The sequence below is a fragment of the Emydura macquarii genome, unplaced genomic scaffold, assembly GCF_026122565.2.
Source record: "Emydura macquarii macquarii isolate MOO-44397 ecotype Brisbane River unplaced genomic scaffold, CSIRO-AGI_Emac_v2 contig_2246, whole genome shotgun sequence".
Classification (NCBI taxonomy): domain Eukaryota; kingdom Metazoa; phylum Chordata; order Testudines; family Chelidae; genus Emydura; species Emydura macquarii.
This window is the reverse complement of record NW_027132383.1, coordinates 3,069,740-3,080,853: the sequence shown is the minus strand read 5'-3', so window position 1 is coordinate 3,080,853 and position 11,114 is coordinate 3,069,740.

Below are 11,114 nucleotides of genomic sequence, written 5' to 3'. Positions count from 1 at the left end.
CCCAGCCCACCCCCGCTCGCAGCGGGCCCCCTGTGCGCAAGAGACCGGGGTGAGGCTTACCCGTCTGGGCCTGCAGAGCAGCGCTGGTGCCCCATGCTGGGAGCCCAGAGACAGCTCTGCCATCCCCTCCCCACCCCGGTCCCTGAGTCCAGGGGGCTGCGTTCCTGGAGCTGAGCCCCTCCTCCGTGCACTGCTGGACACCGACGGGAGAAGGGGCTGGCCGAGGAGGCTCTTGCTCCATAGCAGGTCTCCTCCTCCTTGGGCTCCCGGCTCCATCTCCCTAGCAGCCGGAGGAGAGGACTCGGTGACGGAGCAGCAAGCATGCCTGCCTGCACACCCACCAAGCACGGGGAGCAGCTGTCACGAAGCAAGTGGGGGCCTCCTGCACCATCTGGGCCCAGGAGCCCTGTTCCCTCCCTGCACTGCATGGTGCTGCCGCCCCCGGCTGCACAAGGGTCGATCCCACACCCCGGAGCCAGGGGAGGCCCTGCCAGAGCCCGGGTGCGTAGGGGCCTGGCTAGAAATGCCGTCTCTGTCCAGGCAGCCGCTGTACCCCAGCCACAAAATGTCTCCCGGTAGCACCGGCTGCGCTGCCTGGACACCTGTGGAGGGAGGTTTGCGTGCCTGGCTCTTGCCTGGGCCCTGCACTGTTGCATGCTGCCCTGCCGTCCATCCCCGAGCTCAGCGCCGCTCTGCACTGCTCTGTACGCATAGGCTGCCCTAATAAAGTGAGACTGTACGAAGCACTGGGCTCCTTCTGTCCTTCCCTGGCTGGGCTTTGCACCACAGCACCCGTCTCCTAGGCGGGTGTGACTGTAGCCGGGCCCCTCACCACCACCTGCCCTTAGCGGGAAGCGGCCTTCTCCATGCCTGCTGGGGCCAGGCCTGGAAACCCCCCACCCTGGCAGTACCAAGGCTGCCTGCCAGTCCCCACTGGCTCCATACAGGCTAGCAACAGGCACCCAGGGCATTCCCTGCAGGGGCCCGGCCCACTCTCTAGACATGCCAAATTAGCAGGCCCGCTGTTCCCCAGGAGCAGAACAGAGCTGTGAGGTTCAGGCAGGGCCAGCCTCGGCTGGGTGCACTGCCCGTAGATTTCTTACCGTGAAGACGAGAACCCGTTTACTATCCTCGAAGTGCAGGTGAGCAGGGGTAAGACTAATGGAAGTGAACAGTTCCGGTACCACCGACGAACGGTGCCCCTGACGTCTAAAGAAGCTTCTCTCAACCAAAGTTCGCTGCAGCGATTTCAGCCAAGCCGTGCTGAGCCCCTCTGGCGTGAGCCAGCTCCCTGTCCCTGCTTCCTCGGTGAAACGAGCCAGGATGTCGTCTTTGCCCCTGCAGTCGATGCCGGGAGCGAACCGGCGGGGCCCTGCGACAGACGCTCCGCCTGCCGGCTGCTTTTCTTTTCCTCTTGGGTTCTTGCCCTTGCGTTCCGTTCACACGGGCTGGGGGACCCTGGCCCCTGAGCAGCTGCCGTGTGCACTGACAGACCAGCGCTGTGTCTGCAGCTGGCAGAAAACCTGCTTCTCCCCTTTGCTGGCCAGCCGAAGAAGAGATTTTCCGTGTCCGGACCTAGCCCCGTACCCGGTCGCGGTGTCTCCATTTCACACGGAAACTGCTGACCAGGGGCGTGCTGGCATTTACTGGAGGTTCCCATGCTGCAGTGGGGTGAATTAGAAGGTGCGTACCCGTCTCAGCAGCTTCCTGTGCCCCCCTGCGCCTCTTGCCGGCTGGCACCCAACGGTTCCTGGGTCACAGGTGGCTCCTACAGACACTCCCCAGCAATGTCTGCATATGCCAATGGCTGTTCTTCCACCCAGTCTGCTCTTCGCGGGCCCTCCTCTGTCCAACAGACGCTTCCCGCAGCCTCAAGCCCGAGGCTGGAACATGAAAGCGCTGTCGGACCTGGCCGTGCTGGGGTCCTAAACTCAGCCCGTGCTGCATGGCGGCAGCCAGGCGGCAGGTGCTGGCGCAGGTGGGTTCGTGCCCCCCCTGCCTTTACCTCTCCCCGTAATTCAGCAGCTACTCGTCCCCGTCTCAGCCAAGATCTGGGCTTGGCTGCTCAAAAACCCTGGAGGAGAGGGACTGTGCATAGGGACTAGCTGGGCCACTCCCAGCATCTGCCCGGCCGTGCTCAGTGGGGCCTGTGCTGCGGGAGGCCATGTCTGCCCGGGGAGCCCTCCGTGGGGCTGGGGACCCTCCCTCAGCAACCCCCTCTCCCTGCCTTCCCTCCCACACCCAGGAACGTCCCTGGGAGGTAGCTTTGTTCCTTTAGGGGCTGCTAGAAAAGCCGCTGTGCGGGCGAGTCCCTGCCCTGTAACCTCACTGAGCTCAGGGAGTCGGCTCCCCCTTTTGCTTCCCTGCGGCCGCTATGGCCCCCTGGGGATGTGCTGGGGCGAGGGTGGGTTCTGCAGCAACTGCGCCAGGGAGAGCAGGTGGTGGCCAGCATGCACTGTACACTGGGTGAAGCCCAGAGGCAAGGGGCGCGGCAGGGGGGCGTGGGTCTGTGCCAGCTTTGCTCCCCCGGGAGCAGCGCAGCAGGATGAGGGGCTCGTTTCACAGCAGGAGGAGGCAGGAAGCCAGGAGCAGGTTAACCCAGACAAACCTCCCTGCGGGCTGGGCTGGGCTGTGAGTACACGGGAGGCTGGAATAAAGCAGGCTGTCATACACCTGGCCCTAGAGCCCTGACTAAATCCCACCGGAGCAGCTGCGTATAAAACGAGCCCTGCTGTGGTACCAACAGCGCACGTCCCACGGCGTGAGAGGGGCTAACTGCCCCAGCCACTGTCCAGGGAATCCTCACCCAGGGGTTCCCGGGGCTGGGCACAGAGCCTGGGTCAGGGCCTGATGCTTTTCAACACTTTCCTCGGTGATAGGGCGGGACAGACACAGCCATGCTGTGACAAAGGGGAGATGCTCCTAATGTTTCCTCTGAGTGCTGTGTGTGTGTGCCTCAGTTTCCCCATATGTCCCTGCTGTATTTCGGTGATGGGACCCGGGTTGTGATCATTGCAGAGGCCACTACAAGGTGGATGGGCCTTCCCAGCCACACGTAGGCAGACAATGGCCAGACCCCTTTGCCCTCCTGGGCCAACCAGCTACACCAGCTTGTGGCAGGCAGAGAGCAGGAGCAGTGGCCCCTTGCCCAGGAAGGAGACAAAGGATGGGAGGGGCAGGGGCCGGCTCAGGGGAATGGCCAGTCCCCTGTAAGCCAGCGCAGGAGCAGGGCCTGAGAACGGGCTCTGAGGCTCTCCAGCTGGTCGCTGCTGTAACCTCCAATGTATCTGCTAACGAAGTCTGTCTGCGCTGGGATCCTGAGAACTGACAAACCTGCTGAGCTCCAGGCTGGCTGGGAATCGCTTCTGACAGCAAGGTGGGTGCAGGGCCCCTTTGGGGTGTGCAGGGATCCACAGGATCCCATCCAGGGGGACCCACAGGGGCAGACCAGGCAGAGCAGGGGTCTGGATGTGCCGAGGCCAGGGGCAGGAGGCGGCTGCACGGGTGTGGGGAGAGCCATGAGGAAGGGGGAGGCAGACTCCTAGTACTACAGAGCTGACTGGCTGCACCCGCGTGGTTCCAGAGCCTGGTTCCTGGGGATGCTGTCACCCATGGCTGGTCATATTTGCGGCTGGAAACTGCTGTGACACAGTGGAGATGTTGGGGTTTCCTCCGAGTGCTGTGTGTGCGCGCCTCAGTTTCCCCATATGTCACTGCTGTATTGCAGTGAGGGGACCCGGGTTGTGATCAGTGCAGCGGCCACTAGAGGGTGGCTGGGCCTTACTCATAGACTTGGAGGCGGTTCGAGCTGGAAGGGACCTCGGGAGGGATCCAGTCCTTCTCCTGCCCCGCCTACGCAGACAAGGGCCAGGACCCCCTGCCTCGGCCCAACCAGCTGGGACAGGCTGGAGCAGGTGAAGACCAGGAGAGTGCCCACCTAGCCGGGGAAGGAGACAAAGGACGGGCGAGGGGCTGGGGACGGGTCAGGCGGTGGCTGGGGGGAAGAGGCCAGTCCCCTGTGAGGGGCTGGCCTGAGAATGGGGCTCTGCCGGTGGTCGGTCGGTCACTGCTGTCACTGCTAATTAGACGTCCTGCGCTGGGAGCGTGAGAACTAATAACCCCCTGCCTCCCACGCTGGCTGGGAATCGCGTGACTGCACCTGGGCGCCCGGCCCCGTGGGGGGGCACAGGAACTCCCCAGGACCCTTCCAAGCAGGGGGTCCCGCAGGGGCAGCTCCTGGCGGAGCAGGAGCTCTGACCCCTCCGAGGCCAGAGGGAGAAGACGACAGTGCGGGTGTGGGGAGAGCCGGGGTGGCAGGCCCCCTCCGAAGCGCTAGATCCTGTCTGGCTGTGGGGAGGTGTCTGGAGCACAGGGCTGGCTCAGCGGGCAGTGGGGAGGACATGACAGACGTCGCTTGCTGAGCTGGGCACGTCAGAACCAACGCGTTTTAACACCGCCAGAGGCAAGGTCCCACATCTAGGACCCAGGAGGCAGGCCAGGGCGGGGGGCTGTATACGTGACTCTGCAGTGGATGTAGGGGCCAGCGTGGACAAGCAGCGTGGGGTGAGCTCCCAGTGTGGGGCTCTGGCACAGGGCTGGCGTGATGGGTGGGTGTTAATGGGTGGCACCGCTGCTGGGTGGGTGGCTAAGCCGGGGGTTAATGAACAGAGGCAGGTGATTTTACCCTGTATATGGCGTTGGCCAGGCCAACCTCGGCCTCCCATCTCCAGTTGCGGTGCCCAGGTTTGAAAGGGGCTGGTGTCGAAGTGGAGCGGGGGCAAACAACGATGCAGGAGCTGGAGAAGGTGTTGCCAGGCAGGCTCCTGGAGCTCGCCCGCTGCGCAAGAGGCGATTTCATGACAGGTGTCGTGCCCGGCATTGAGGCCTTTATCTAGCAGCGACGCAGAACAAGAACTAATGGCTGGAAGGTGGAAGCAGGCCCATGGACATAGGGAATGAGGCTCACGCGTCAGTCCAGTGAGCGGCCGAACGCTGGCTAGCGGCCGGGGGCTGCGTTGAGTCCCCAGCTCAGTCCTAGCTGCCTTTCTGGTGGATGCGCTGGTCACACCCAAGTCACTGGGCTCAGTGCAGAAGACACGGGGGGACTCCCTGACCTGTGCTGTGCGGGTCCAGGGCCGTCCTCGGGGGGTGGGCCTGGGGCAAACCACCCTGGGTGGGCCTCCCACCTGGCTCCAGGGGCATACCCTGAGTCTCTGGCGCCCGGGGCCAAGCCTGCATTTGGACCCCCTTGCACAGGGCAGGAGGGGTCCCTGGCTCCCACAAGACAGCACTGCCCCCCAGCTGTCCCAGTGTCTGTACCTGTGGGGGGAACACACTGCTTACCTCATCCAGCACGGGGCCCGGCGCCCCATGCACTTACCCACCGCCAGCGCCCGCCCCACAGCCCAGCACCAGCTCGCACAGGGCGACCTCGCTGCCTGGGCTGGAGGGACGGGGCAGAGCAGCTGGTCGAAGGATCCCCTCTAGCCTGAAGCTGTGTGAAAAGCGCTGGGAGCAGGAGCGGGACTTGGCGGAAATGTCGAATGTTTTTATGAAAAACGTGACTCCGGTTCCCCGTCGTTTCCTGCAGTTAATTTCTCCTCTGGGGCAGGGCAGGACGGGCAGTTGGGGGGTAAGAGCTGTCCCCCGGTGAGTGGAGCTGGCTGGTAACCGGGACTGGCCTGGCATCCCAGGACAGCGTCTGTGGAGGCAGCGCCAGCGGCGGGAGACAAGGCTGAGGTGTCGGGACAGGGGTGAGGAGCGCTGCGGGCAGGGCAGGGCAGGGCAGGGCGAGGGGCCTCCCGGAGGTTTTGCCCCAAGGGGCAGGCGATGGGCTCTCATGGCAGGCTGACCAAGGCCTCTGTGGTCCTGGATTCCAGGTGAGGAATAAAGGTGCCGGGCTGGGCCGGGCTGCGTCTCCCTTGCTCTTCCGCAGGGTCCGAACTCCTGGGCCCTGCTGAGGACCCAGTGAGTCCTGGGGGGCTGCACCCTCGGGACCCATCTCAGAGCAGGGGGGCCGTGGGGCTGGCGTTGCAGAAAGGACAGCGGGCAGGGTGCACAAGCTGGAGTAGCAGATTGGGGAGGGGGGCATCTTTCCATTAAGAGCAAATCCTCAGCCCTTAGCCAGCAGGGACTTTAATGTGCCGAGGCTTCCTGCCCCATAGCGCCCTCCTCCCCTGCCGCTCCCCACAGCCCCGCCGGCCTGCAGCCCTCCCAGCCTCCTCCCATCCCCCCCTCAGCCTGCAGTGTCCTCCCCCCCCCCCCCCAGCACCCTCCCCCACCCCTCCCAGCCTGCAGCAGCCTCCTCCAGCTCCTTCCCCCCCTTGGCCCCCCAGCCTGCAGCGCCCCCCCCCCCCCCTCTCAGAGCCAGGCGCTGAGATGCCTGCCCCTCCGCTGGGCTCTGGCTGCCCTCCCGGGGCGGGGCAGCGCCTGTGGCTGGGCCTTGGCCACAGCCCGGCTGGGGGCAGTTTGCTGCGTGGGGCGGCTGGCCGGGGCGCAGCCTCTCTTGGGCTCTTGGGAACGGCCCCTGGGGCCCCGGGGCTCCCTGGCCGGGCTGCCTGGGCCCCCCCGAGCCCTGTGCTCCTGAGCCCGTCTCTCCCTCTCGGCCCTCGCGGCCTCGCACCGCGCTCTCCGCTCAAAGGTCTCGGCGATGAGCTGCACCCTGTTGGTGGGGCCCCGCCTGGGGCCCCTGGGCCGGCCCCACTGCTGCTCCGTGGCCCTCCCTCGCTCCCTGCCCCTGTCCCTTTGCCATGGGTCCTTGGCCTGCTCCCCGGCCCAGCCCCGGTCCCTGCCCCTCTCCCCGGCCCAGGCCCAGCCCCCCTCCGAGTCCCGCTCGTCCCCACCCAGCGAGGGGTGGCTCCGGCTCCAGGTCCCCGGGCGCCGCCATGTCGTCGTGCAGCGGGTGCAGGTGCAGTCGCCCTCGGGGCTCTCGCCGGGGTCCGCGTCGCTGCAGCTCAGCTCCCTGGGGACGGGCTGTGGCCAAGGCGGAGAGAAAAGGGAGATGGAGCCCAGAGGCAGCAGCCTCGCCCCTGCCCTGGGGCCGGGTGGCTCCCCGGGGGCAGAGCAGAGCCCGCTGGGCGGCCCAGGCTCCGGGCCGTGCTGCTCTGTGACTGCTCCGGCCTGAGGGCTTCAGGCGTCGCTGCCGGGCATTGAGCGGGAGCCGGAGCCTGCAGGCCAGGACTCCCCACGCTCCCCTCTGCTCGAGGGTGGGAGCGGAGCTGATGGGACCCGTGGGGCGCGGAGCAGGCACCGGCTCAGCTCACTGGGAGGACGAGCACGGGGCATGGGGCAAGTCGGGGGCTGGGCCAGGGCCAGGCCGAGCCTCTCGCAGGGGCCAAGGACAGAGCAGAGCACCCCGGGGGCGGGCAGAGTGAGGAGTGGAACCTGTGGGGGGGGCAGAGTGAGGAGCGGAGCACCCCGGGGGCGGGCAGAGTGAGGAGTGGAGCACCCCGGGGGCGGGCAGAGTGCGGACCGGGACTGTGATGAAGCGGGAATTTTCCGTATTATTTTTAGGGCTAAGGTCTGTCCATGAAGGGTGCTGCTGCAGTGTCCCCAGCCCAGCCCGGATTCAGGCCTGGCTCCCCCACCCCCACCCCCCGGCTGGTGGCTAGGGGGTGCAGGGAGAGTCCGGGTCCCCCCCCCCTGCAGCAAGGGATCTGGGGGAGGGGTGGGGGCTGAGACTCTCCAGGGGAGTCTGGGTCCAGGACTCTGTGTGGGGGAGGAAGGGGGTGTGAGACCCCCCATCTACCTGGGGGATGTGTGGGGTCATCCTGGGCTCCGGTTCCCAAGGGTAGCTCCTGCCAGGCCAGAGGGGGGCGTCACAGTCTGCGCGGCGGGGCCTCCTGGCAGCTGTCCTGGGGGCCTGGCAGGGGCTCCCTGCCACGTGCTCTGAGCAGGCGGTGCTGGCCCCGGAGCCCGCCGCGTGGGCGGCCAGGCAGCCGGCGCTGTGGCTCGAGTGCCCCCGTCTCCGCGCTGGCTGGGCCCTGGGGGGGGTGGCGGGTGCGGGGGGCAGGTCGCTGGGGCACTTCTCCAGCCATTCGCGGGCACCGGCCCGTTCCCCCTGGCCAGCCCTGGCCGCCCGGGTGCCAGGGCCTCTGCCGTGGCGCTGGGGTTCCCAGGCGGGGCTGGGGCTGGGGCCGTCTCTGCAGGGCTCCCGGTAGCGGCAGGGAAGTGCAGCGCTCTGGTCTCGGCCCGGGTCCTGGCAAGGCCGCCTGCCCACGACTTCAACCGTGGCGCAGCAGCCGTGTGCTGCAGCGTGGCAGCGATGCCCCCGGGCGGCATCCGGTGCCACGTGGCGGTGCTGTGCCCCGCAGCTCTGGCGCTCGCACCCCTCCGGCCACGCCCCGCTGCGCTGTGCTGGTCGCGGCTTGGCCCCTCTGGCTTCCCCGCAGCAGCTGCCCTGCTGCCTGCCCTCCAGCGCCCAGCCCTGCCTGGGGTCTCCGGCCCGCAGCCCGCCCGGCTCGCGCTGCCAGCCGCAGGCCTCCACGCTGCCCTCGAAGCGTGCCATGGCCAGCTGGAAGCGGTGGTTGTGGTGCCGCAGCTGCTGCAGGGAGGTGGAGGCGGTGGGGTGCATCGGTCCGGGCGGGACGTCCCCCTGCCCTGGGGGGCCAGCCCCCTCTGGGCCGGCCGGTCGGGCGTCCGGGTCTCTCGCTCGGACCTTCTGGGTCAGGAAGTCCTCCAGCAGCTGCGCCGCGGTGCTGTTGGTGGTGGGCGACCTGTCGATGCCGAGGGGCAGGGCCGCCGGCCCGGGGCTGATGGAGACGCAGCCCAGCATGGAGCGGATGGCCTCCTCGGCCGGCCCCCCCGACTCCGGGGCTGAGGCCAGCGCCCCGGCGCCCTCGTGGGCGTTGCCCTCCCCGAGGCTGGGGGTGCTGATGGAGGAGGTGGCAGTGGAGAACCTGCAGCTGTCCAGGCTCTCTGCGGAGCGTGACGGTGCCCCCGGGCCGCAGGGCAGCTCTGCTTGGCATGGCAGTGCCTCGGCGCCTCTGCCCTCGCTGGCCACTGCCGCCTCCTCTCGGTGCCAGGGAGCCTGGGCACAGGTTAGGCTGGGCCAGGCCTCGGCCCAGCAGGCATCTCGCTCTATCCCCCCGGCTCTGGCATGCCAGCTGCGGTGCCCGCTGTGTGCCCGGCCTGGCTGGAGATGCCGCCCTGGGGCCACGCTGCCGGGAAGTGCGTCCCCCAGGAGCAAGCTCCCACCGGGCGGAGAGACCCCTGCAATCAGAAAACGAGAGTGAAGGGGTGTCCTGTGCCCGGCCCCCGCGCCACCCACAGCGCCCCGACGGGGGAGGCTGTGCCCGGAGCCCTGCTCCATCCACGCACCTGCAATCAGGGCATTGGGGGCTCAGGCCCGGGGGGATATTAACAACCCCTGGGGGGTCCCAGCTGGGCGTGGGACAGCTTCCGCCTCAACCCGCCGCCTCGTTGCTACCAGCCGTCGCTGTGGCTCAGGGAACATGCCCACCAGGTCCTGTCCAGACCCGGCGACGCGGCCCCTCCCGCAAGGAGCTAAACAGCGAGAGCCCTGGGGTGGGACTGCCCCCACACATCGGCCAGAGCAGACGGGGCCAACGGGCCGAGCAGCCGGGAGCCAGGAACGCCTGGTTCTGCCGCTGACTCGCCCAGCAGCCGGGGTAGGTCTCTGAGGCCAACACGCTGCAATCTGGGGCCCGACAGTCAGAGACTCCAAGGCCAGAAGGGACGATTGTGACCATCTGGTCAGCTCCTGTGTAGCACAGGCCAGAGCCGTCCCCCAAATAACCCCTGGAGCCGAGCGTGTGGGGAACAGCCTGTCTGCTTTAAACACCACCACCCTTGGGACACGGTTCCAGGGGTTAATTACCCTCCCTGTTCGAAATGCCCGCCGCATTTCCCCGCTGAACGTGTCTAGCTTCAGCGCCCAGCCACCGGGTCCCGTTAGACGTCTCGCTGCCAGAGCCAAGAGCCTTTATTAAGTCAGGTACTTAAAGACTGTCATCAAGTCACCCCCTTAACCTGCGCCTCGTTAGGCTAAATAGACTCAGCTCCTGGAGTCTATCGCTCGAAGGCAGGTTTTCAAACCCTTTAATCACTCGTGTGGCTTTTCTGTGACCCCTCCAATTTATCAACATCCCTCTTGATCTGTGGGCACCGGAACTGGACCCAGGATTCCAGCAGCCGTTGCAGCAGCACCAAACACAGAGGTAAAAGAACCTCCCGGCTCCTACTCGAGAGACTCCTGTCTGTGCACCACAGCACCCCATTAGTCCTTTTAGCCCCAGCGTCACACTGGGAGCTCATGCGGAGCTGATTAGCCACTGCAACCCCCAAATCTTTTTCGGAGTCACTGCTTGCCAGGATATACCCCCAGCCTGTCAGTATGGCGACAGGCCTTTTTCCGAGATGGATGCATTTATATTTAGCTGTATTAAAATGCATTATCATCACAGAATCAGAGCAATGTGGGGCTGGAAGGACCCAGAGAGGTCATCAGGTCCCGGCCCCTGCGCTGTGATAGGGCCAAGTAAACCTAGACCATCCCTGACCCCTTCTTTAAAACCTCCCGTGATGGGGATCCTACAACCCCCGGGAAGCCTGGTCCAGAGTTTAACTCCCCAGAGAGTTGGCAAGTTTTTCCTAATCTCTCACTCAATCTCCCTTACTGCAGACTGAGCCTGTGACGTCTTGTCCTGCCTCCTGTGGACTTGGAGACCAACTGACCCACCCTCTGTGTAACAGCCCTTGATGGAGTTAAAGACCTTCTGAGGTCCCCCCTCGCTCTGCTTTTCTCTAGACTAAACATGCCCAGGTTTTTTAGCCTTTCCTCACCGGTCGGGGTCTCTAAAACCTTTCCTTGTTTTTGTTGTTCTCCTCTGAATCGCTCCAGTTTGTCCACATCATTCCTGTTGGACACAGGGCCTCAGTGGGGCCTCACCAGTGCTGAAAATAGCAGGACAGTGATCTCCTGTGCCTTACGTATGCCACTCCGGCTAATGACATCAGCCTTTCCCACAGCTGTGGTGCTCCACCGTAACCCCAGATCTTTGCAGCACAGCTAGCACTGGCCTAGCCAGTCACTGCCCATTTGTAGCTGTACCTTTGAGTTTTCTTCCCCAAATGAAGTTCTTTGCACTGCTCTT